General features: G+C 42.9%; 1 long non-coding RNA gene across 1 annotated transcript; it reads right to left on the bottom strand.

Moving 5' to 3' along the window:
* Positions 1-29: 29 nt before the first annotated feature.
* On the bottom strand, positions 30-27109 carry LOC120870280. Its single transcript, XR_005722762.1, has 2 exons — positions 27026-27109; positions 30-272 (listed from the first exon to the last, which is right to left on the bottom strand). It is a non-coding gene; the product is annotated as an uncharacterized LOC120870280 (long non-coding RNA).
* Between the last annotated feature and the right edge of the window lie 468 nt (positions 27110-27577).

Here is a 27577-nt window from a genome sequence, read left to right as displayed (position 1 = left end):
TCCACTTTCTGATTAGACAATCACTGATATTTTAAAATCAAATTTTATCCCCTCAAAATCCACCAGATCTTACCAGGCTAACTGTAAGTAACAGATAATCTGGAATATAGCAGCATAAACAAACAAGAGTGTGTTAATTTTTTTCCCCATTTCAAGAGGTTTGGAGATAGATAGTTGTGGGTGTTGGTTCAGCAGCTGAACAATGTCAAGGCCAAGATCGTGCTTTCACCACATGGTTATAAGATTTCTGCCGTTCCCACTCTGCTCAGCTCCTAAAATCAAGGTTGGAAGAAGAAAAAAGGGTCAGGCCAGCTATATCCACACTCCAGATATGAACAAATCACCCCAAAGCTAAGTAACATAAAAGGAATTACTTTATTTAAAAACAATGTTTTATTGGAGGGTAGTTGCTTTAACACGTTGTGTTAGTTTTTGCTGTCTAACGAAGTGAAACAGTTTATGTGTATACATACATCCCTTCTTTTCGGGGTTTCCTCCCCATTTAAGCCACTACAGAGCACTGTGTAGAGTTCCCTGTGCTATACAGTTGGTTCTCATTAGTTACCTAGTTATCCCTGAAGAACCATTTTATTTTGCTTGTAGATTCTATAGGAATTTGTACAGAGCACAGTAGGGAAAGATGGTTTCTGTCCCACCGTGTCTTGGGTCTCAGCTAGGATGAAGGCCAGGCACAATTCCCTGGAAGGGGCTAAAGTCACTGAGAGATGTCCTCACCCACACATCTTGTAGTTGCTGCCAACTGGGGCCTAGGACCTCCGCTATATTGTCCAGAACATCGCAACATGGTCTCTCCCTGTGGTCTCCTGGCACAGTTTGGGCTTCCTTGCAACATGGTGGCTGGCTTCCAGAAGCAAATATCCCAACAGAGCAAGATGGAAACACGTGGCAATTTTATGACCTAGCCTCAAATGTCACAATGCCACTTCTGCACTCTGTTGTCTAAGACAGTCAATGCTCACTCCAGGATCGAGGGAACGGGACCTTGACCCTATCTCTTAATGGGAAACGCTTTAAGATCACATTGTATGAAGAGCATAGCGCTGACAGCCATTGTTGTGGCCACCTTTATTTATTGTGTGTGTTTTTTTTTTAGTATAATTGCTGTACAATGTTGTGTTAGTTTCTGCTGTAAAGTGAATCAGCCACCCATGTACATATATCCCCTCTTTCTTGGATTTCCTTCCCATTTTGGTCACCAGGGAGCATTGACTAGAGTTCCCTGTGCTCTACAGTAGGTTCCCAATAGTTCTGTTTTATACATAGTAGTGTATTTATGCAATCCCAATCTCCTAATTAATCCCAACCCTTTTCCGCCATTGATGTCCATATATTTGTCTTCTACATCTGTATCTCTATCTGTGCTTTGTAAATGAGTTCATCGATACCATTTGTTGTGGCCATCTTTGAAAAATACAATCTTCCATGAACGCTTTTATTAAGAAAGCAATTCTAGTAAATTTATTCTTGTATCTCACTGAACACATCTGTGTCACATGCATGCTTAGTTGCTTTGGGAGGGCGAGAAAGGGAATATTTGACCTTGAAGTCTGTCCAGTGGGTAGCAGAGCTGGGGAAGGGGAAAGGATGATTGTTAGCTAGGCAGTCAGCAAAGTTTGTCACCCTCCCACCCCTAACCAACACTAGACTCAACCACTCCCTCCTGAGTGCTATTTCTTTTCCATACAAACTTCTATATACTGCCCATAAATTTTTATTGCATTTATTTGTTTCTTTCATTTATATTCCAAGCCCTTTATAGGCAGGAATTCAGAATTCCTTGTCTTAGCATCTCCAAGGTCTATTGCTATGCCTGGCACAGAGGAACATTTAATAACACACAATAGTGAACAATTGACAGGGTGGCCCAGATGGTAAAGAATTCACCTGCAATGCAGGAGACCTGGGTTCGATCCCTGGGTTGTGAAGATCCCCTGGAGGAAGGCATGGCAACCCACTCCTGTATTCTTGCCTGGAGAATGCCCACAGACAGAGGAGCCTGGTGGGCTGCAGTCCATGAGGTCACAAAAAGCCGGACATAACTGAGCAACTAAGCACAGCACACAAGATTCTAGATATTATGAGTCGAATACCTTCTAGTCTTAGATGTTTGGGATTCAAGATTATAAGTAATTTTAATGGAAAGAAGCCCACCTTTAATGCCCACAATACCTAGGTTGCCAAGTGGTCTACAGAGAGCAAAGAACCCAAAGGTCTCGAAGACACTTTTGAATCATTATCGTCACAATCCCTTTGTTTTATACAAGGTGGTCTTACCAATATGGTTCTATCTGTTCCTCATAACCACTTTGAAAGTTCAGAAGGTCAGATATCATCTCATTTTGTAAAACAGTGACTAAGATTTAGGTTAAGTGACTTGTTAAAGCTACTATGTATAGGAAAAGCATGGTAATTTCTTCCTAAATTAACCACCCTTACACTTGAAGTCTAGAAGTCTGTGAGATGCAATCAGTTCACTTACTGCCTCGTCATAAGTTGCTCTAATTATAGTTTTTGAAAGTAACTAGGAAGTTGACACTCAGATTATCTATCTATCTACATGGACACACACACACACATAAGCAAGTACCACTTACCTTGAAGTTTTATATAAAATAATATTCCAGATAAATAGCTATGGTTTTCCACAAACATTATTTTCTATCAGAATTTAGGATACAGCATTGTCTGCTTGAAGATTTGGATTCATCCACTTCTTGAGTGCCTGTCTTGGAGTGTTGGCAGTGGTGGAGACATGTCAGAATGTTAGCTGCTCTCAAAAGGAAGGAGTGGGAAAGAATTGTGAAGGATGTTATCTCAGCATCAATAGCCTTTGTTAAGATACCAGGCAGAGTCCCACAGAGAGGAGAGTCCACACACAACTGTTGAAACTTAGCTCTCAAATGTTTCTGGGTAACATGGCGCTGAGCCACGAGAACTGGGAATCAAGTAATGAGAATGTGATTAAAGGATTCTGCAACTAAAGAAAGAAAGCTGGGGAATAGAAGGGAGGCTCAGGAGGGAGGGGATGCATGTATACATATAGCAGATTCACATTGTTGTACAGCAGAAACCAACACAACATTGTAAAACAAAGATACTCCAATTTGAGAAAAACTTAAAAAGAAGTAATAACTTTAAAAAGCTAGGAATAGTTTTAAGATGTCAAGAGCAAAACAAGAAATATCCATGTCCCCTCAGAGATTTAAAATTGATTTCATGGGTGTATGATAATTTGCAAAAAAATAAAGAAAAATAAAGAAACAGGGCTTCCTCAGTGGCTTAGTGGTAAAGAATCTGCCTGCCAATGCAGGGGATGCGGGTTTGATATCTGATCTGGGAAGAACCCATAAGCTGCGGAGCGACTAAGCCTGATGCCAGAACTATTTAGCCTGTGCTCTAGAGCCCGGGATCCACAGCTACTGAAGCCTGCGAGACTCGAGCCCACACTTTGCAACAAGAGAAGGCACCACAGTGAGAAACCCAAACATGGTAACTATAGAGCAGTCCCCCGCCGCTCACCACAACTAAAGAGCCAGTGCAGCAATGAGGATCCAGCACAGTCAGTCAGGTCAGTTGCTCAGTCATGCCTGACTCTTTGCAACCCCATGGATCGCAGCACGCCAGGCCTCCCTGTCCATCCCCAGCTCCCGGAGTTCACTCAAACTCATGTCCATTGAGTTGGTGATGCCATCCAACTATCTCATCCTCTGTCGTCCCTGTCTCCTCCTGCCCTCAATCTTTTCCAGCATCAGGGTCTTTTCAAATGAGTCAGTTCTTCGCATCAGGTGGGTCAAGAAATTGGAGCTTCAGCATCAGTCCTTCCAATGAATATTCAGGACTGATTTCCTTCAGAATGGACTGGTTGGATCTCCTTGCAGTCCAAGGGACTCTCAAGAGTCTTCTCCAACACCACAGTTCAAAAGCATCAATTCTTCGGCCCTCAGCTTTCTTTATAGTCCAACTCTCATATCCATACATGACTACTGGAAAAACCATAGCTTTGACTAGACAGACTTTGGCAGCAAAGAAATATCTCTGCTTTTTAATATGCTGTCTAGGTTGGTCATGGCTTTTCTTCCAAGGAGCAAGCATCTTTTAATTTCAGGGCTGCAATCACTGTCCACAGTGGTTTTGGACCCCTTCCCCAAACTAAAGTCTGTCACTGTTTCCATTGTTTTCCCATCTATTTGCCATGAAGTGATGGGACTGGATGCCATAATCTTAGCCTTTTCACTCCTCTTTCACTTTCATCAAGAGGCTCTTCAGTTCCTCTTCTCTTTCTATCATAAGGGTGGTGTCATCTGCATATCTGAGTTTATTGATATTTCTCCTGGCAATCTTGATTCCAGCTTGTGCTTCATCCAGCCCAGCATTCACATGATGTATTATGCATATAAGTTTACAAAGTAGGGTGACAATATACAGCATTGACATACTCCATTCCCAGTTTGGAACCAGTCCATCGTTCCATGTCTGGTTCTAACTGTTGCTTCTTGACCTGCATATAGATTTCTCAGGAGGCAGGTAAGGTGGTCTGGTATTCCCATCTCTTGAAGAATTTTCCACAGTTTGTTATGATCTACATGGTTCAAGGCTTTGGCATAGTCAATAAAGCAGAAGTAGATGTTTTTCTGGAACTCTCTTGCTTTTTTGAGGATCCAGTGAACATTGGCGATTTGATATCTGGTTCCCCTGCCTTTTCTAAATCCAGCTTGAACATCTGGAAGTTCTCAGTTCACATACTGTTGAAGCCTTGCTTGGAGAATTTTGAGCATTACTTTGCTAGCATGTGAGATGAGTGCAATTGTGTGATAGTTTAAACATTCTTTGGCATTTCCTTTTTTGGGATTGGAATGTAAACTGACCTTTTCCAGTCTCGTGGCCACTGCTGAGTTTTCCAAATTTGCTGGCATATTGAGTACAGCACTTTCACAGCATCATCTTTTACGATTTGAAAAAACTCAGCTGGAATTCCATCACCTCTACTATCTTTGTTCATAGTGATGCTTCCTAAGGCCCACTTGACTTCGCATTCCTGGATATCTGGCTTTAGGTGAATGACCACATCATCATGGTTATCTGGGTCATGAAGATCTTTTTTGTACAGTTCTTCTGTGTATTCTTGCCACCTCTTCTTAATATCTTCTGCTTCTGTTAGGTCCATACCATTTCTATCCTTTATTGAGCCCGTCTTTGCATGAAATATTCCCCTGGCATCTCTAATTTTCTTGACGAGTTCTCTAGTCTTTCCCATTCTATTGTTTTCCTCTATTTCTTTACATTGATCGCTGAGGAAGGCTTTCTTATCTCTCCTTGCTATTCTTTGGAACTCTGCATTCAGATGGGTATATCTTTCCTTTTCTCGTTTGCCTTTAGCTTCTCTTCTTTTCTCAGCTATTTGTAAGGCCTCCTCAAACATCCATTTTGCCAACACAGCCAAAGAAATACAAACAAATAAAATTATTTTAAAAAAATAAAGAAGCAAAGCTCTCCAAGGTCATCCTAAAAATGTTCCTGCATTTTCCTAGGACATAATCCCACATCTTTTTGTGTCTGTCTAAACAGGGGCTCCAGAACCAGAGGAGCAATAGAGGTGGTTACCAGAAGAATATGTCTGGGTTAATCGTGAAGAAAGTGATTAAGATCTATAATACCACATGAGTCAGTATTCCTTATCCTCTGTTTCAGGAATAAGTGCATACAAATCTGTGGGCAGGGTCATTACTATTTTCAACAAATAATGCAGATCATTACCATTTCAACCCAGTAACTGAAGGTAAACTTTGTGAAAAAGGTTGATCTCTCTTTACATTGCTTTTGCACTATTTATCTTAATTTTCCTGGGTTAGTGTATATGCACACAAACCCTAATTGTTCTGAGACCATGGTCTGCCAGACAAGAGGGTCTGTGTCTTATTTATCTTTGTGTCCAGCTCAGAGCTTTATACTTATTAGTAGCTTAGTAAATGTTGTTTGAATTGAATAGCTCTGTGCAGAGGCTGTGAAGGCAGATAATAGTAAGCAAGTTCTTGACTTAATTAGGTTCAATCAATATATCATAAAATGCCCAGGGAAATTCAATGATAGATCCAGGCTATGAAGGTAAGAGCAGTATCTAAAACAGCCAGGGTTATTATCTGAATCTTTTGGCATTCAGAAGATGTTGACCTCCATATCCAGATATCTACAGGAGGTACAAAAAGGATCTGGCTGGGAATTTAAGGAAGAGCATTTTCCAGTAGTGCCTGAAATGCATTTTAGAGAATACTCCATACCTTTGGTGGCTTTTTAGGAGCAGAAATATCCAACAAAGAAAGTATACTGCCTGGAGATCTTCCTGCCCTGACTAGATCTTTGATATGGCATAAAATATAATTACCAGTCTCCAGAAGTCAGGCACATCACATAAAGAATATCTTTATGCCTCTGACGGCAGCTTATTATAAGATTGCATGACAACAGGGATAAGGATGACTGAACCTTGACCTGCCTGGCTAGTGAAAAATTACTTTTAGTTTCGTGAAAGCTCTGGATGGATGATAATGTCTCAGACTCCTGTCTTCTTCCTTATTTGATTATTGTGATCCCTGACACCTGAATATTGGGTCAAAGTTTACAAATCTACTTAGCTAGAACTACCTCCTGTTGTTATAGAACCCAACTGATGACAAGCTGTCATCTGTTTGAACTGTGCTATTTTTTATGGCTTCACTGCTTACCAATGAATGTGGGTTATAAACTCTAAGACTTTGGCTGAAGCCTGAACATCTTGTCTGGGGGTCATCTCATTCGTTAATTCATTGAAAATTTATTTATTGAGCATCTGTTAGGTGCTGGATAGTGTATTTGGTGCTGGAGAGAAAAGAAGACATGATTCTTCACCTAAGGAATTCACAGGCTGTTAGGGAGACAATTGTTGCTGAGTTGCTAAGTTGCGTCCAACTCTTTTGCGACCCCACAGACTGTAGCATCCAACAGGCTCTTCTGTCCATGGAATTTCCCAGGCAAGAATACTGGAGTGGGTTGCCATTTCCATCTTCAGAGGATCTTCCTGACCCAGGGATCAAACTTATGTCTCCTGCATTGGTGGGCGGATTCTTCACCACTGAGCCACCTGGGAAGCCCATTATGGAGACAGAAAAGCCAGTAATCATGCTTTAGGGGCATCAGGCCTACAATTAAGACATAACCAGAGGATTCTGAAAGCACCAAAGGTGAGGAGGAGCCCTCTCACAGGAGATGACCTTTCAAGTGGCCATTCCCACTTACCTAAGACTCAACATTTCAAATAAAAAATCTATAATTTTCTCTCCCCAACTCATTGCATCCTGATATTTCCCTTTCTGTAAATAGTACTACTGTTTATCTTCCCAGTGATTCAGGTTTAAAACCTTGTGTTTCTATTTTATTTACCCCCTGGAGCCATTCAGTTATTATATTTTGCTAGTTCTTCCCTTTCCTTACAGGTCATCAAGTCCCTGGGTACAATAAAGCCAGAAGCCTTTGTTATCTGCCCCTAGTCATCACAATTCTAGGCGCCCAGTATTATCAAAATTAAAAAAAAAAAAAAAGAAAATCCAACTAGCTCAAACCACCTACTAGTCCACACCCCATGGATGACTGAACTAGCCTCTAGACCTGCTGAGCACAGTCTATCGTGGATTCTGCCACCCACATCATAAAGATATTTACCTGGAGTCTGACTAGCTAGGACATGGGGCTTTCAGATGAAGATTGCAAGAGAGAGAACATCCATGCATAAAACTGTGAAATTAGGATGCAACAAATGTGAGTGGGCATTGCATCAAGGGTAAGAATAGGAATTATCTAGCAATTCACCAGGAAAGCCGACAGCAAGGTGCTGTGACCTCCCAAAGGGACAAGATGCCAAGAGAGAGAGCAGCATAATTGTGTTAGTTTCCTGTGGCTGTTGTAACAAATTACCATAAACTTGGTGGCTTTGAGCAACAGAACTTTATTCTCTCACAGTTCTGGAGGCCCAGATATCTGAAGTCAGAATCACTAGGCTGAAACCAGACGTCATATGGCCACCCTCTCCAGAGGTCCTAGGGGAGGATCCATTTCTTGCCTCTTCCAGCTTCAGGCGGCTGCTGGCATCCCCAGGCTTGTGGCTGCATCATTCCCGTCTTTGTTTCCATGGTTACACTGCCTTCCCCCTTTTGGTCTGTGTTTTTTTCCCCTCTACTGTTCTTTTATAAAAATCCCTGTGATGGCATTTAGGATGGGCCCAGACAGTAGACTATACTCTCCCCATGCCGAGATCTTTCATTTAGACCCATTTGCAAAGTCCTGTTGTAGACACGGGAAATAACATTGACAGGCTCCAGAGATTAGATCTCTGGAGAGAGATTAGGTATCTGGGGAGACGGCAGTAGGAGGGGGCATTTACTCAGGCTTCTGCGCTAGTGGAGTAAATGTGAAATGGTGAGCAGGCCTATAAGTCAGATCTCCTGGTTGTCTCAGGATTAGAGTTGAGTTCTGAAGATGTGGGCGAAGCCAGGGTTTTCTTTGCAGGGAAACGGCATAAGCAATGGCCTAGGGGTCAGCCAAGAGGATGTAGACGAGACAGTCGGGACCAGGCCACCTGGACTGAAAATGTCATGCGATACATTGCTGCTGTGGGAGAAGAAACTGCCTACATAATTACAGAGGGCCCAGAGAAGAGAACAGCTGGAGCAGCCGGGGACCGGTTCCCATAGAGAGAGGATGCTGCTGCTGCCTGCATGGGAAACGGCATCTTGGCAGTTCTGTTGTAGGAGGACCGGTCTGCACTCTCCTTGTGAAGGCCACCTCACTCCTAAGTAAGAAACTTAAAGAAATAGGCCAGAAATCCATACTCCATCTCTGGACACCTCTGCCTCTCAACTTGCTACTAACAAATCTTGCCTTAGAAAGGTGAATAGAATCTAGATTTACCATAGTCTATCAGGTCCTCTTCAACATCATCTCTTGTCATTTTTTCCTTTACTCTGGGTCCCCTTTCAAATACTTTGAAGATGTCAACCTCATTTCTGCTTCAAGGTCTTTGAATGTGTTATTTTTTTTTTTTCCTTCCAGAATGGTCTTCTCCCCTCTTGGCAGGGCTGGCCCTATCTTATTCTTCTAATCCTAAACATCATTTCTTTCCCAAGATCCCTTTTGACCAGCCTATTTAAAGTGGTTTCTCCATCACTGTACCTGTTAGCTTCCTCACAGCACTCATCACAACTTGTAATTATATATGTGTATTCTTTTCTGGTTTATTGTCTGCCTCTTACAATGATTATCTTCATGAAGGAAAGCATTTCTTTGCCTCTGTGGATTCAACAAATACTGAACAAGCATTTACAACAATGCTTCACCATGCTTCTTGGTGGCTCAGAGGGTAAAGCCTCTGTCTGCAGTGTGGGAGACGGAGGTTTGATCCCTGTGTCAGGAAGATCCCCTGGAGAAGAAAAAGGCAACCTACTCCGGTACTCTTGCCTGGAAAATCCCATGAATGGAGAAGCCTGGTAGGCTACAGTCCATGGGGTCACAAAGAGTCGGAGTGACTGAGTGACTTCACTTTCACTTTCAGGTGTTATACCTGATGCTGGGAGACAGTAGTGAACAAAAACATACACTCCCTATTGTCAGAGAATTTACATCCTAATAGGAGGCAGGCAATAAACACAAAAGTGAGGGACTTCCCTGGTGGTCCAGTGGTTAAGACTCTGCTGTTCCAATGCAAGAGGTGTGGGTTCAATCCCTGGTCAGGGGACTAAGATCCAACATGCTGCATGGTGTAGCCAAAAAACAAAACACAAAAAACATGGAAGTGAATATACAACAGGTACTGATGAGCATCAGGAAAAAAAAATCAAACAGAAGAAGGGGATAGCAAGGAATAGAGTGCTACTTTATAAGAGGAGGTTTGGGAAGGCCTCTTGGAGAAAGTCGTCTGAGTAGAGACCGGAAGGAAGTAAGGAAGCAAGACACGCACATGTCTAGGAGAAGAGTTTTCTAGGGAGAGGCAATAGCAAATTGAAAGCCTCTGAAGTGTGTGTATCTTGGCTGGTATGTCTGAAGAAAGCAAGGACACCAAGGACCAGGGTGGCTGGATTGGAGAGAACAGGGGGACTATGGTAGGCCTGGTTGATCTAGTAAACACTGGATTTCACTTAGAGAGGGATGGAAGTGGCTGGAGTGTTCTGAGAATGATAATGCTATAGCTTACATTTTTTAAGCTCCCTCTGGCCTTTGACTTAATAATAGACTGTATGGGAAGGCAAGGATACTAGCAGGAAGACTGATTAGGAAACAACTGTAATATTCCTCCCTATTCCCCCATAGGAGATGAGTGGGGCTTCACCCAAGGGAGTAGAGGTCAGCATGGAGAAAATGGTCAGAAAATGGATATATTTTGAAATACAGCAGATAGGATTTGCTGACAGATTAGAAATGGGATGTGAGAGAAGGAGGAGTCAGGACAATCCCAAGATTTTTTTTTCCTGTTTTATTTATTTTTTATTTAATTTTTCATTCTAGGCAAGAGGACTGCTCCATGTCTTTTTTTATTTAAATTTTTTATTTCATATTTGAGTATGGCTAATTAACAATGTTGTGATAGTTTCAGGTGCAGAACAAAGGGACTCAGCCATACATATATATCTATCCATTCTCCCCCAAACTACTCTCCCATCCAGGCTGCCACATAACACTGAGCAGAGTTATTTTCAAACCTAAACAGCTGGAAGAATGGGTTTTCAAGATGTCAAATTGGAGCAGATTTTAGAGGAGAAAGTAGAAGTTAGCTTTAGATGTGTTCCATTTGAGATGGTTACTGCACATCCAAGTGGAAATGTTGAAAAGGGAGCTGGATATATGAGTCTGGGGTCCAAGGGGGAGGTGGGACCAGCATTTGTTCATGGAGAAGATGAGATGTTGCTGCAGCATAGATTGAATTTGCAGCCATTGGAAGATAGTTATAACTTGGGGAGTTTGTGATGGTAAAACATGAGGTATGAAGACTGAGGGAGCTCCAGGATTAAAAGATTGGGGCAGTTGGGAACTAGTTAAGAGATGGAGGATTGGACAATTAAGTAGGAAGAACTAAGAAAAAGGGATGTCTAGGGGCAACAAGGAGCAAGTTTTTCAGGAAGGAAATTTCAAGGTGGACTCATCAAATTCTGCTGGTAGAGCCAGATGTCTGTTTTGATAGCTCTTCTATTCAATGCTGGGCAAAGAGTAGACATTGCACAAATATTTGTTGAATGAATAAAGAAATGAGGTAAGGTCTGTGTCCTTAGTAATCTAATCAAGGACTAATTTTTCTTGTTTCAGAGGTGGAGCTAGGGCAGGTTTTTGGATCTAGGTGAGAGGGTGCTAGCAGAGTCAAGAGCCCTACAAGATATTTTAATGGAGGTTCTGTCCTCCAAGGTACCAGCTGGTGAAAAAAGAGAGAGTTAAGAATTTCTGTTTCTACACACACAGGCAGGAACTGTAAGGTGCTGATTATGGGGAAAGGGTGGGAGTGGTTCTCCTGCTGCCTGAGTGTCCTTCGTGTCTGACAAGAAGCAAGACAGCACTTCCTTAACAGATCCCAGCAGCAGGGATAAAAGGAATGTCAGTTATTTTTTAAAATCTATTTTTTAAGGTACGGTTGATTTATATTATACGAGTTTCTATAGGCTTATATATATATGTGTTCAACATAGTGTCAACATACTGACTCATAATTTTTAAAGGTTATACTCAATTATTAGTTATAAAATATTGACTACATTCCCTGTTCTATACACTATATCCTTGTAGCTTATTTACACATATTTTATACATAGTAGTTTGCCTGCTCAATCCGCTACCCCATGTTGCTCCTCCCACCTTCCTTTTCTCCACTTGTTTGTTCTCTGTATTTGTGAGTCTGTTTTTGTTTGTTTTGTTTTTTACATTCCACATATAAGTGAGCTCAGATGGAGCTCATCATTCTCTGTCCGATTTATTTCACTTAACCTAATACCCCATAGGTCCATCCATGCTGGTACAAATGGCAAGACTGCATTCTTTTTCATGGCTGAGTAGTATTCTATTGTGTGTATGTATAGTATTCTATTGCGTGTATGTGTATTCTATTGTGTGTGTGTGTGTGTGTGTGTGTGTGTGTGTGTGTGTGTGTGTGTAGACACCTCACCTTCTTAATCCATTCACCTTTTGTTTTGTTTTGTTTTGTTTTTGGCTGTGCCATGCAGCTTGTGGAATCTTAGATCCTTGACCAGGGATTGAACCCGGGCCCTCAGCAGTGAAAGTGCAGAATCCAAAGCCCCTAAGTCAGGGAATTCCCCATTCATCTGTTGATGGACATTTAGTTTGCTTCCGTATCTTGGCTATTGTAAATAACGCTGCTATGAACATTGAAGTGCATCTATCTTTTCAAATTAATGTTTTCATTCTCTTTAAATATATACCCAGAAGTGGAATCACTGGGTCACATGGTAGTTCTGTTCTTAATTTTGTGAGGAAACTCCACACTGCTTTTCATGGTGGCTGTATAAATTTAATTCCCACCAACAGTGCACAAAGTGTCCCTTTTCTCCACATTCTTACCAACACTTATTTCTTTTTGATTAAAGCCTTCCAACAGGTGTAAGGTGATAGCTCATTGTGGTTTTGGTTTGCATTTCTATCATGGTTAATGATCTTGAGCATCTTTCCACATTCTGTTGGCCATCTGTTTGTCTTCTTTGGAAAAATATCTATTCCAATCTTCTCATTTTTTTAATGGCATTGTTTGTCCTTTTGATACAGAGTTGATGAGCTGTTTATATATTTTGAATATTAACTCCTTATTAGTTATATCATTTACAACTATTTTCTCCCATCCAGGTTGTCTTTTCATTTTGTTGATGGCTTCCTTTGTTGTATGGAATGTTCAATTATCTTTGCCTATCGGGAACCACCACCTCCCTCTCACCAGAGGAGCTGCCCCTCTGTGATTGGCCAGAGGTCAGGTATCCACCCGATTGACCGATCACTGTGGGGGTGGCCAGACCTTTGGGAGCTAGGGCTCTTTGGACAAAACTAAGTCATCAATTTGTCTAAAACAGTACTGTCCAGTAGGAACATAATGCAAGCCACATGCGGAGAAGGCAGTGGCACCCCACTCCAGTGCTCTTGTCTGGAAAATCTCATGGATGGAGGAGCCTGGGGGGCTGCAGTCCATGGGGTCACGAAGAGTCAGATACAACTGAGCGACTTCACTTTCACTTTTCACTTTCATGCATTGGAGAAGGAAATGGCAACCACTCCAGTGTTCTTGCCTGGAGAATCCCAGGGATGGGGGAGCCTGGTGGGCTGCCGCCTATGGGGTTGCACAGAGTTGGACACGACTGAAGTGACTTAGCAGCAGCAGCAAGCCACATGTGGAACTGAAAAAATTTAGTAGTCACATTTAAAAAAACCTAAGAAAAGTGGCAAGAGAGTTCCAGAAAAACATCTATTTCTGCTTTATTGACTATGCCAAAGCCTTTGACTATGTAGATCACAACAAACTGTGGAAAATTCTGAAAGAGATGGGAATGCCAGACCACCTGACCTGCCTCTTGAGAAACCTGTATGCAGGTCAGGAAGAAATAGTTAGAACTGGACATGGAACAACAGACTGGTTCCAAATAGGAAAAGGAGTACATCAAGGCTGTATATTGTCACCCTGCATATTTAACTTATATGCAGAGTACATCATGAGAAACACTGGGCTGGAAGAAACACAAGCTGGAATCAAGATTGCCAGGAGAAATATCAATAACCTCAGATATGCAGATGACACCACCCTTATGGCAGAAAGTGAAGAAGAACTAAAGATCCTCTTGATGAAAGTGAAAGAGGAGAGTGAAAAAGCTGGCTTAAAGCTCAACATTCAAAAAAAATTTCAAAAAAAAAAATTAAAAAAGCTCAACATTCAGAAAACTAAGATCATGGCATCTGGTTCCATCACTTCATGGATAATAGATGGGGAAACAGTAGAAACAGTGTCAGACTTTATTTTTGAAATTAAAAGACGCTTACTCCTTGGGAGAAAAGTTATGACCAACCTAGATAGTATATTGAAAAGCAGAGATATTACTTTGCCAACAAAGGTCCGTCTAGTCAAGGCTATGGTTTTTCCAGTGGTCATGTATGGATGTGAGAGTTGGACTGTGAAGAAAGCTGAGCACCGAAGAATTGATGCTTTTGAACTGTGGTATTGGAGAAGACTCTTGAGAGTCACTTGGACTGCAAGGAGATCCAACCAGTCCATCCTAAAGGTGATCAGTTCTGGGTGTTCCTTGGAAGGACTGATGTTGAAGCTGAAACTCCAATACTTCGGCCACCTGATGCAAACAGTTGAATCATTTGAAAAGACCTTGATGCTGGGAGGGATTGGGGGCAGGAGGAGAAGGGGATGACAGAGGATGAGATGGCTGGATAGCATCACCGACTCGATGGACATGAGTTTGAGTGAACTCCGAGAGTTGGTGATGGACAGGGAGGCCGGACAGGGAGGCCTGGCATGCTGTGATTCATGGGGTTGCAAAGAGTCGGACACGACTGAGCAACTGAACTGAACTGAAGTGAGGAAAAGTGGAATTAAATTTCAATAATATATTTTATTTAGTCCAGCATATTCCAAATCTTATCATTTCCACATGTAATCAGTGTATAAAATTATTAAAGAAGCATTTTACATTCTTTTTGTAATAAGTCTTTGAAATCTGGTGTGTATTTTATATTTATAACACATCTCAGTTTGAACCAGCCATATTTCAAGGGCTCAGGAGCCACACATAGTTTGGGCTACAGGTCAAAAAGTTACCTTTGCAAGCCAACCACACATAAGTTTCTCATGTAGCTTTCGGACCTGAATTCAAAGCTCCCTCAGCCAGATTGTGTCCAAGTATTAGCTTTGTCGGGGGAAGTCTGGAGAACAAATGAAGAAGGTCTCATCAGGGTTTTAGACACCAAGAGAAGGAAGTGGTGGAGACAATGTTTCTCTACCAGCTTTCCAGACCATCTTCCTATGACCAGACGCCTGTAGTCCTCACGCCTCTAGAACTGAATCTAGAAACTAGACCCCATGCAACCCTGATGTGAGCAGGAAGAAGAGAACAAATGCTGTGTGAACTTCCATCTTTTCTCACTTTCTTCCCAAGTCTTCCTAAAGATGCTTCCTCATCTCCTCTGGTGCTGGCTGCCCCAGGTCTGGGAAGGTCGGTGCCCATGTGAATCCTCTGGGAGGGTTGCAGGCATCTCAGCAGATTGAGGTCTCATTACACAAATATTGAGTGACTCAGTGTGTTCCACATCTTCCAAGGGCTACGTTTTTGAATAGTTATGCCCGGGGAGAATAATATTTAACTCAAAGAAATGGACATGTAATAATGGAATTTTAGGTACCAATGGTCCTGAATTAAGGAGAGGGGGTATTTTTTGGATGACAGGGTCCACTGGCTCTCAAGGTGATGAGCTGTTTATTTGCTGAATCCCACATCCCTTCCCTGTTTCTGCAAGGGTTGTCTGGACCTTGCTTATTGGCTTGGCGCTCTTTGAGCTCAAACAGAGGCCAGCGAGTCAGCACCCCAAGGCTGGTTCTTCTCTGAATCTGAACCCCTATTTTAAGAAACACAGCCCTTGCTTTCTCCATAGGACCAAGCCCACTCCTGGTCCCTCTGTCTCAGCACCATTCAGCCTCCAGGCTGCTGCTAAGCTGCTAAATCACTTCAGTCGTGTCCAACTCTGTGCGACCCCATAGACGGCAGCCCACCAGGCTCCCCCATCCCTGGGATTCTCCAGGCAAGAACACTGGAGTGGGTTGCCATTTCCTTCTCCAATGCATGAAAGTGAAAAGTGAAAGTGAAGTCGCTCAGTCGTGTCCGACTCTTTGCGACCCCATGGACTGCAGCCCACCAGGCTCCTCTGTCCATGGTATTTTCCAGGCAAGAGTGCTGGAGTGGAGCCATTGCCTTCTCTGAGCCTCCAGGCTAGGCATCATCCATTTCCTTTGTTGATCTGGACCAACCTGGCAGCGTATTAAAGGCTCCATCCGCCTTCCTCACTGCAGGTGTGGTTTGGATTTAGTCTTAATGACAGTAATAGCTCTGTTTACAGAGCATCTAGCATGGCGCCAGGCACCAGGCTTAGTGCTTCATACACGTCCCGTCACATGATCTTCACAGCCCCCGTGCGCCAAGCCCATGTTATCCTCCTCTTGAGGATGAGACAACCGCAACTCAGAGATGTTAATTAACCTGTCGACAGTCTCACAGCCAGCTCATGGTAGAATCAAGACAAAAACCCCAATTAGTCTGAGTCCAGAGCGGATGCCAGGTTCCACCCCCTGCAGTCCTGCTGCCCACGGCCAGGATCTGTGGACTTGGGCGAGTGCAACATGCTCCGACCTCACATCTTTCCTCACTGCCTGTGCCTCATCCGTGTGTATGTGCTTCTGTCCTCGATTCTGACGTTTCCTCCTAGACCAGAGCTCCAGCCTGACTCCCAGTCTGCTTTGCTGAAGTCCTCGCATCCTGCCTCAGACCTTCCCTACCTCCTCTTCTGCAGCTGTGCCCTCCAGCTGCCTGGTGCGATCTTGTGCTCAGTTGACCAGGCTCTCATCGAACCAGGAGCCTCCCTCCTGCTTGACCACTTGCCCGACCTTTATCTGCAGATGGTTGTTGCCATGCACCATCGGCTCCTCTATCAGGGGCTCAAGCACATCTATGTCAGTCCTCTTGGGACCGTTACACATAAAGGCCACTCTAGGGGCTCACATTTTGTCATGAAATTGCCCCGGAAGCTGTCCTGGGTGCTCCGCACTCTTCACCCCTTTCCCCTAGTTTCCTGATCTCCCAGTGGGCTCTTTAACTCAAAAACTATTCTCAATCAAACCCTTGCTGTATGACCTAGTTTTATTTATTTTTCCCAGCAGAATGGGTTTATTAGGAATCAGCAGAGAATTGCAATCTGGGGTTTGCAACCATGGTGAGCCATGTTAAGTCTCCCTACAGCAGGAGAAAGAGGGTGCTTTTATGGAGCAGAAGAGGAAGTTGGGAGGGTTATATTGATAGTAAACAAAGAGTTCACGGCTTTTCATTGACTGAGTATGACCTAGTTTTAGATTTGCCGCCTAAGTATTTTGTGTGTTGAAATTTGTTATGACTTTTTTTTACTTTTTTATTGAGGTATAGTTAATTTACAGTATTATATTAGTTTCGGGTGTATAATATAGTGAATCAAAAAATTTACAGATTATACTCCATTTGAAGTTATTATAAAACATTGGCTCTATTCCCTGTGCTACACAATAATATTCTTGCAGCTTATTTATTGTATAGATAGTAGCTTGTACCTCTTAACTTGCTACTCCTATTGTATCCCTTCTTCCTTCCCTCTCCCCTCTGGTAGCCACTAGTTTGATCTCTATACCTGTGAGTTTATTTCTGTTTCATTATATTCATTTGTTGTATTTTTTAGATTCCACAAATAAGTGATAGCACATGCAGTATTTGCTTTCTGTGTCTGACTTATTTCACTTAGCGTAGTACCCTCCAGGCCCATCCATGTTGTTGGAAATGGAAAATTTTTCATTCTTCTTAGACTGGGTAGTATTCCATCCTGTGCGTATGCTCCATATTTTCTCTAGCCTTTCATCTGTGGAGGGACACTTAGATTGTTTCCATATCTTGGCTGTTGTAAGCAGTGCTGCTGTGAACATTATAAAGATTTGTCTTTACTAAGAGTCCTGAGTTACTCTTTCCTAATAGAGCTGAAGAGATTATGTCAACAGATATTATTCATTCGTCTTAGGAAGCTATTCGTGCCACAGAGATTGAATTGTTGTAGGAACACAAGAGTGAAAATACTTCTTTATAGGATTATTAGAGTCTAGGAGCACATTTCTACTGGCCACCTAATATTTTATTATATCTAATTCCTGTGCAATATTTTTGTTGGTATAAAACATGAAGTCGAATACAAAGTCAGTTTTAAAACACATCCAGTGTAAATATTAAAATTTATATTAAAAAAAAGAAGTCTCTCCCTTCAGCCTCACCCACTGCAACCCTCGCCCTGGGAAAGTCGTGTTATGCCCAGGGACCCATCATATCTGGTGGGATTAGCCCCTGTGGTTTTGCCTGGTTCTGTCTAACAGGAGGCAAGGACTGGGCTTCTGCTGCCAGATTTGAACACTGGTACTAACCCAAGTCAGACCCTAGTTTGTGGTCTGGACATCCGCTTCTCTCCTTGGGGCCATGCCTACAACCACATTAATCCCACCTCTCAGTCTCCGCCAACTTTCAGCTCATTCTTTCAGTTCTCACCCACCATTGAGATCCCAGCACGTCCCTTGGCCAAATCAGCCCAAATTAGAGCATCCACGTTCCCCCAACATTCAGAAAGTTCCTGCCTAAACCACTATGCCTTGTTTTTCTCCAGGGTTTGGCAGCTGCATGGGGTTGCCTGGACCCAATGCCTGGCTTGCCCATAGCATGTTACCCCCACTGCTGTTGGCCTATTTACACAAGGACCTGACTGACACCGCTGCCTGCCTGGATTGCTGTCAATTGTCTCACTCTGTGGAGGGCTGCCAGCCAGCCAGCTAACCAAGCCCACACTGTGCCTCCCTAATACTCACTACCTTGCAATCCCTGTGGCCCTAGTCATGGTTCCCACTTGGTGGTCTGCTGTGTCTGGGTCCTGGCCATTGCTCAGCTGGCTTCTCTCACTGGCTCTGATGTTCAGAATCTCACTTGCTGTGACGGGAAGGACCACCTGTGGTACAGAGCACATGGGATCTGCCTGCAGGCCTTCTCATGTGTCTTGCAATTTACCAGCCCTCCTCGGACACTGGTTTGTACTGATTTCCAGAGATTTCATACATGTAAGTCATCTCCTCAGCTAGGTTTTGAGTCCCTTTAGGTTAATAATTATGTCTTACCATGAATTAATTTAATATACATTGAGTCCTTATTATGTCCTAAGCCCAATGCTGGATCCTAGGGTGTGCATGTGTATGTGTTACGGTATGTGAATGTGTAGATGAAGCACCAGCATGCAAGTGTTAGTTGCTCAGTTGTGTCTGACTCTTTGCCACCCCATGGACTGTAGCCTGCCAGGCTCTTCTGTCCATGAAATTCTCCAGGCAAGAATACTAGAGTGGATTGCCATTCTCTTCTTCAGGGGATCCTGCCGACCCAGGGATTGAACCTGGGTCTCCAGCCTTGCCGGCAGATTCTTTACCATCTGAGCCACCAGGGAAGACTGTAGGACCAGCACAGCATCGTGAATCAAATAGAGGCCGTGGGACTTCCCTGGTGATACCTGCTCCTAATGCAGGGGTCCTGGGTTTAATCCCTGGCCAAAGGAACTGGATCCCATGCGCTGCAACTAAGTAAGGGTTCACATACTGCAATTAAAGATACTACATGCCACAATAAGACCTGGCACAGCCAAAAAAATTAAAACACATAAACAAATATTTTTTAAAAATTAAAATAAGCCTTAGAGAAGTCATATGATTATCATCCCAAATCGGGAGACTTCTGAGAGTGAGTGCTAAGTCACTTCAGTCAGGTCCAATTCTTTGAAACTCTATGGAATGTAGCCTGCAAGTCTCCTCTGTCCATAGGATATTTTGGGGGCTCCTTTTACTCTCAGAAAGGAGCCCTAAAAATAATTAAGTCATTGATCTACAGCACACAGAAACCAAGACTATCATGGGATGCTGGGAATTTCTTATGTGCTATCCAGTTTGGTCTTCAAAAGCCCAGCACACTGAGTGGGCACATATGCAAGGCCTGATGCCTGGCAGTGCCAGGCCCAGAACTTCCATCTTCTGGCTCCTAGCCCTTGCTGTTTCTGTTGTCGTCATTTGAATCTTTGCCCTTTAGAAACTTGTAATCAAGCTGGCAAACCTACAAGAATCAGGGGGAAGCATAATACAGTGTATGCCAATTAACTGCCAAGTAAATGATCAGTTCACTTCAGTCGCTCAGTCGTGTCCGACTCTTTGCAACCCCATGAACTGTAGCACGCCAGGCCTCCCCATTCATCACCAACTCCCGGAGTTTACTCAAACTCATGTCCATTGAGTTGGCGATGCCATCCAACCATCTCATCTTCTGTTGTCCCCTTCTCCTCCTGCCCTTAATCTTTCCCAGAATCAGGGTCTTTTCAAATGACTCAGCCCTTTGCATCAGGTGGCCAAAGTACTGGAGTTTCAGCTTCAACATCAGTCCTTCCAATGAACGCCCAGGACTGATCTCCTTTAGGATGGACTGGTTGGATCTCCTTGCAGTCCAAGGGACTCTCAAGAGTCTTCTCCAACATGAGTTCAAAAGCATCAATTCTTTGGTGCTCAGTTTTTTTTATAGTTCAACTCTCATGTCCATACATGACTACTGGAAAAACCATAGCCTCGACTAGACGGACCTTAACAGCAAGCATTCTTCAAATAGTGTTCCAGGGTACCCTAGGTTTCCTCAGGTTTTCAGTGGAGAGATGCCCAGGCAAGCACCTCCCCACTTCTCACAGAGCCCCTCTGCTTATATCTGGTGTTCATATTGGCCTCTGCAGAATTCTTGTCTTCAATAAAGATGTTTACATATTTATGTACTATTTACAATAAGTAGGCCATGGAAGCAATCTAAATGTTTATTGATGGAAGAATGGAGAAAGAAAATGTGGTACATATATACAATGGAATATCGTTGTTGTTGTTCAGTCACTAAGTCCTGTCCTACTCTTTTGCGACCCCATGGACTGCAGCACGCCAGGCTTCTCTGTCCTTCACTTTCTCCTGGAATTTGCTCAAACTCATGTTAACTGAGTCGGTGATGCCATCCAACCATCTCATCCTAGGTTGCCCCCTTCTCCTCCTGCCCTCAATCTTTCCCAGCATCAGATCTTTTCCAATGAGTCGGCTCTTTGCATCAGGAGGCCACACTATTGGAGCTTCAGCATCAGTCCTTCCAATGAATATTTAGGACTGATTTCCTTTAGGATTGACTGGTTTGATCTCCTTGCTGTCCAAGGAGCTCTCAAGAGTCTTGGACAATTTGAAAGCATCACGATTCGCACCACAATTCAAAAGCATCAATTCTTTGGTGCTCAGCCTTCTTTATAGTCCAATTCTCACATCCATACATGACAACTGGAAAAACCATAGCTTTGACTAGATGGACCTTTGTCAACAAAATGATGTTTCTATTTTTTAATACACTCTCTAGTTTTGTCATAGCTTTTCTTCCAAGGATCAAGTGTCTTTTAATTTTATGGCTGTAGTCACCATTCACAGTGATTTTGCAGCCCAAGAAAACAAAATCTGCCAGTGTTTCCACTTTTTCCCCATCTATTTGCCATGAAGTGCTGGAATGGAATATTACTCAACTATAAAACGGAATGAATGTGTGCCATTTACAGAAACATGGATAAACCTAGAGAGTATCATACAGAGTGAAGTAAGTCAGAAAAACAAATATTGCTTATGTGGAGTCTAGAAAAAAATAGTACAGATGAACCTATTTTCAAAGCAGAAATAGAGACTCAGACATAGAGAACAAATGTATAGACCCCAAGGGTGGAAAGCAAGGGTTGGGGATAAATTGGGAGATTAGGATTTATACACACACACACACACACACACTACTGTGTATAAAATAGATACCTAATGAGAACCTACTGTATAGCACAGGGGAGGAAAAAACAAGGTAAGAATAAAGTTTGAAAACTTCTGGCAGACAAGAAATAGAAGTTCAGAGGATTCTTCTTGGTAGGTTTTTTAGAAGCTGTGGTACTTAAGTTAGGCCTTAAAAGATGGGTGGAATTTAGATACTTCTAATGTGCTTCCAACCACATCCAACTCAATACTGTGATCAACGTTGTTGCTTAATGGATATTAGTTGACTTTTCTTGGGCCCTCCTGTACGCCCAAGTACATTCTGTGGTTTTTTTTATTTTTTAAGTGCCATAATATTAGCTCACCAACATGACCTCATGCTTATCTCTATCCCTGCTTCCTGAATCATTCCACATCCGTACTCTTCCTACCTTGTTGCTAAAATACACTTCGCATTGCTGTTCCCAGTAATGATGGTGTGAGGATCGTCCTCGGGTAGGACTGTCCACTTTCCCCAACATGAAGGAATCCTGTGGTCTTTCTTCCTAGTTAGTGTTGGTGTTGACCTTGTGATGGGGATATGATGCGGCTGTTTATCCACAGGTCAGGCAGCTGGTGGTGGGTGTGAGTGTGTGTGTGAGAGAGAGAGAGAAAGAGTGACTTTATAGGTGGTAATTGGTCTGACTGTGGGTAACTGACTCCCACCAATCGAACACCAAGGCAGTGGTCCCATTCACACAGGAAAAGTGCTAATGAGCTCCGTGCATACTATGACCAGTGATCTGATCAGCAGGGATTCTGCAGGGCTTTATACACCTGTATCAGAGTGAACCGAAAGCAAAGACCTGGAAACTGCTGCATAAAGTTCTGCTAGTGGCAGCTGCTGGTAATTCCAGATGCCGCGTTGGTTGTAAAAAGGTGCAGGGGGGCTAAAGCATTCTCCTAAGCATTTGCAGAATACACCCAACAGAGCAAGAGATGGAAGAGAAACTGAGTTTGGGTTACATCCAGGTCCTCATGGCTCAGCTGCCTTACGGCCACGGGGGTGTCAAAGGACACATCATAAGCTCCAGTTCTAATTCAGTTCTTAGTAAATAAGAGATTTTTCCCTCTTAACCCCAGAGCTTCAAATTAGATCATCTGCAAAAATAAAATTCAATTCCATCACATCTACAAAGATTTTCTACTTACAAAAGGGTAACCAGCTGGGTTCTCTAATCTTCAAGGATACACCACTACCTTTCTGTGATCCTAGGGAAGTGGGAGGAACTCTGTCTCCTTCCTCTTAGAAAAGATTGGAAATCAATGCTCTCATTTCTTACAGAAACTGAAAGCTCTACCACTTGCCCATGAGACAACTGGACCATCTGAACTCATTCAAATTATAAATGGACACATAGTGACTTTGCTACCTTATGTCTGAGACATACAACAGTATACAAGATGAACAGAACGGGATGCAAAGTTCAGGTTATCACCAATCATCAAGGACAAATTGCCGTGAATATTCTCATACACACTAGTGCAATTAACAGCCTTTGAAAATGTTTAAGCATACTCTCAAACAGTTGCTATTCATTGAGTATTACAAGGATGCTTTACATGCTCATTTCAGCTCCATTTGGATGCTAGGAACTGGGTACCATCAACATTGTTTTATAAGGGAGGAGACAGGCATAGGAAATCAACTGACTATCCCAAGGCAGCAGAGAGCTAAGCTCTGAGTCCACAGCTCTCTACAGCCCATTGCTGTTAATCAACACACTCTATCCTCCTATTAAAAGCCTACTCGAATATTGATTCTTTATTCTCTCTACTTCATTTTCAATGATACATTTTCGATTAGGGAAACAGTGTCTAGAAGACCCTGACACCTTATTTAGCATGAAGGCGATTCATGCTAAATAAATGCTTCCCCTCCTGGAATCTGCAATATATTTAAGAATAAGTGATGTGATCCAGGAAGAGTTTGGTGTTTAGTGTAAGCCCTTGGAAGCTTTCTGAACGTCTGCTGTCAAATGCCTATTTAAAAACCAAAAATTCAACTTTTCTGTCGCCTAACCATGGAAATGACAAGGACATTTGACTACAACCCCTAAGGAAAGTTATACCCCTTGGGAAATTAATTGTTATTTAACCCTGGTTGGAAAAAAATCAATTTGTCAAATTTAGCCCTCCATCAGCAAAGGGCAGACACATGCCTCCTGGAAATGAAGGCTGAATAGCATAAGACCCGTACTTTCTGCACCCACAAACCGTTGTATTTTGATTGTACAACATTTTGTGCTCCACTTAACAACTCAGCTGCATTTCAATGTATGTCACAAGGATTTTGGTTCATGTCTTTTAGCTGGTAAAAATAAATGCACTCGTGAGCTTTAGGAACACAAACAGGAAATCAATTCATACTCAGAGACAACCAAGGATTAGGGAAAAAAAAAAAGATTCTGGTGTCAGGAAGAGAATTGATATCTGAGATGAAAATCAAGGGAGACAGAAAGAACAGCAGTGTGCAGAATAAAGGTTCATAACCAAGCTGGGTGGGTTTTTGCTTTGAAAAATATGACCAGTTTCTAGACTGGGATTTTATTCCCAGCGTTATCTCTAAGGTATGTGACTTTGAGAAACTCAATTATTCTGTACCTCAATTTCTTTATCTGTAAAATGGAATCACTGACTGCCTACTCAGCTCCCCTTGTGGTTATAAAGATCACTGAGATAAGGATTACAACATTCTGTGAAGAAAGGCACGGTACAGATATAGACCAGGTCTCTTATCATAAGCTATGCTACATTTCACTTTCGGTTTCCTCTGACTGTAAAGTAATACTTGAAGACAAATCCTCAAGCACCCATTAAAATCCACTGTTCTGAGTAACTGCTTCCCCGTTCTCCTTTTCAAGTTCTTATTTGGAATGCATAAGAAATGAAAAGTTTATTTGTTACTCCAGGTTCTTCTATGATGCCTGAACTAGAATGCATGTCTATAATTAATGTCTTAAATGTCAGGCTTATTTAAAAATAATATGGGTGGTGAAAATAGGAAATTGGATATTTTACCTTCTGGAGCACAATTTTCATGATAAAGGTCAATAGCTGTTCTATACAATGTAAATTTTTAAAATGAGTGCATTAATTTGGCATCACTGACTCTATGGACATGAGTTTGAGTAAACGCCAGGTGTTGGTGATGGACAGGGAAGCCTGGCATGTCACAGTCGATGCGGTCACAAAAAGACACGACTGAGTGGCTGAACTGAACTGATTAATTAGGCAGACATTTAGGAGAAAAAAAAAATTATTGTGGGAACAAAAAGAATATTACTAACATCCTGTTAGGCTAACTTAGCATGTGAGAGTTATAATTCAAGACAATTTAGTCAACTTTAAGTTCTTTGGGGATTACCTCTAAAATGACAGTAGCCAGGAAATGAGTGTATCTTCTTACAGATGCTAGACAGGGTTTAGCTATTGACTATTTCAAGGGCACAATATTTTCTGGCCAACTAGTAAAACACTCTGAGGTGGAAATTTACCAGTGTAGTTATACTGCTTAGACACTAACTGCTGCCATCTTGAAAGATCACTGGACTTATTCTCAGGATACCAATCAGATAAACTGTGGAAAGGAGGCCCTGGGTGGCCCTTGTGTCTCACCTAGAACAGCTCAGGTCCAGTTGAGTTCTGAAGACCAGGGAGGGAGGCAACTTGGACTTTGCCTTCTAAAGAGCTCGACCTCAGGGGAAAGAGGGTTGACTGGATATGACTAGGAAATGGAAGGCATGCTGTGAAGCAGAGCAGATTATGCAGGATCAAGTCAGAACTGAGAGGAGAGGCGCTGAGAGGAAAGAAAGCCAAGAGGGGCATCTCTTACCAACACCACTGGGTGCTAGAGTCAAGGCACTCCTCCAAGCACAGATCTGCACCAGGAAGACCTCTTACTGCAATAATAAATTGAATAAAGACTTATGAGCTCCTACAATGTGCCAAACACTGTGTTAGGCAGCAGGAATACTGTACGAATATGTGTTGTATCAGGTTTCCCAGATGGAGCAATGGTAAAGAATCCACTTGCCAACGCAGGAGACCCAGGTTCCATCGGTGGAGAAGGAAGTGGCATCCTACTCCAGTATTCTTGCCTGGAAAATTCCATGGACAGAGGAACCTGGTGGGCTACAGTCCATGGGGTCACAAAGAGTCTAACATTTTGATCGCTTACTGTCTGTTCCACCTTTTCTTCCAGAAAAAGCTCCATGGGTTTCTTTTAGGGAACTACTCCCATTCAACCTTGCTCAGTTCCAACGGTTTAGAGTCTCCACGCCCCACCTTTAGAGTCTCCCACGTCAGAGATGAAGCATGTGCCTCAAGGCTGACCAATAGCAGCACTGAATTCTCCTAGCTAGTGATTGGTTCAGAAATGGCTGAGTCACTCAGGTTTCTCCAATCAGATTGAACCCAGAACTTAAGAGGGAAGCACTGCTGCTGCTGCTGCTGCTAAGTCGCTTCAGTCGTGTTCGACTCTGTGCAACCCCATAGACAGCAGCCCACCAGGCTCCCCCGTCCCTGGGATTCTCCAGGCAAGAACACTGGAGTGGGTTGCCATTTCCTTCTCCAATGCATGAGAGTGAAAAGTGAAAGTGAAGTCGCTCAGTCGTGTCTGACTCTTAGCGACCCCATGGACTGCAGCCCCCCAGGCTCCTCCGTCCATGGGATTTTCCAGGCAAGAGCACTGGAGTGGGGTGCCACTGCCTTCTCCGGAGGGAAGCACTACATTAATATCTTCTCGGGTTGATAATAGTAAGAATGAGGTGAACCTGACCTTGGTAGCAGTCAGCACATGGTGTTTAACCTACACCATGGGCTTCCCTGGTAGTTCGGAGGTTAAAGTGTCTGCCTGCAATGTGGGAGACCCGGGTTCAATCCCTGGGTTGGGAAGATCCTCTGGAGAAGGAAATGGCAACCCACTCCAGTATTCTTGCCTGGAGAATCCCATGGACGGAGGAGCCTGGTGGGCTACAGTCCATGGAGTCGCAGAGTTGGACACAACTGAGCGACTTCACTTTCACTTTCTTTCACTTATGGAAAGCAGAGCTGAGATGGAGAAAAATGGAATTCTGAAGATAACTTTGAGCCTCTGGGTCCAGGCATTATCAATCTGGTGCTAACCTTGAACTTTTCAGTTTCATGAGCCAATAGATTTCCTTTGAAAAACAAAACAAAAATAAAACACCATACTTCCTCTTAGCTTATGCCAGTTTGAGTTAACTTTTTCTCTTTTGCCACCAACAACTCAGAGTTTTGACCTAGAGGCATAAATGACAAGACGTCATTCCTGGTACTGAGGTGGCAGGTGTGTGGTAAGTACAAATTTAGACATACCTTCCTCCTGTGGTGGGAACAGAGCCACTGCCTCTGTCTGGGGGAGTAAGTTTCCTCAGCCTGGAGAGGGTAACAGTCGGTGACTAACCAACACTCCTACTGACCATGAGACATATAATCTCTCTTCCTACATGCCTCTAGCTAATTAGTTCTAGGAGGAGCCAGTGGTCTGGAAAAAAAGTTTCTGGTAACTCCTTTTCTTCTCCAATTTCCCCTCGTCTGTGCATTTTCATTAACTGGTGGGTATTTCTGAAGACCCTACAGCGTTAATCAAAGACTGAGCAGGTGAAATGGTGAGGAAAAAAAAAAAAACATTTTTCTGTCTTTTGGGCAGCAGTAACTGGCCTTAAGCCCACATCCCCAGAAAGAATAGGTCATGTAAATTACCAAAAAAAGAATTTTTAAAAAGGCAGTGATTTATTGCTCTGTCAAATATTTCTTATGGCTGAATATACTCTTGAGAAAGATAATTATTGAAAAGCATTGAATTCCTGGATACATATGGTTCCAGTGCTCTCCTCCAAGCTGGGCAGCCCACTTGAAGCTTCAGCA

The sequence above is a fragment of the Oryx dammah genome, unplaced genomic scaffold (genome assembly GCF_014754425.2).
Source record: "Oryx dammah isolate SB20612 unplaced genomic scaffold, SCBI_Odam_1.1 HiC_scaffold_11, whole genome shotgun sequence".
NCBI classification, from domain to species: Eukaryota; Metazoa; Chordata; class Mammalia; order Artiodactyla; family Bovidae; genus Oryx; species Oryx dammah.
Note: the sequence above shows the minus strand (reverse complement) of the source record. Positions and strands in the feature narration are given on the sequence as shown.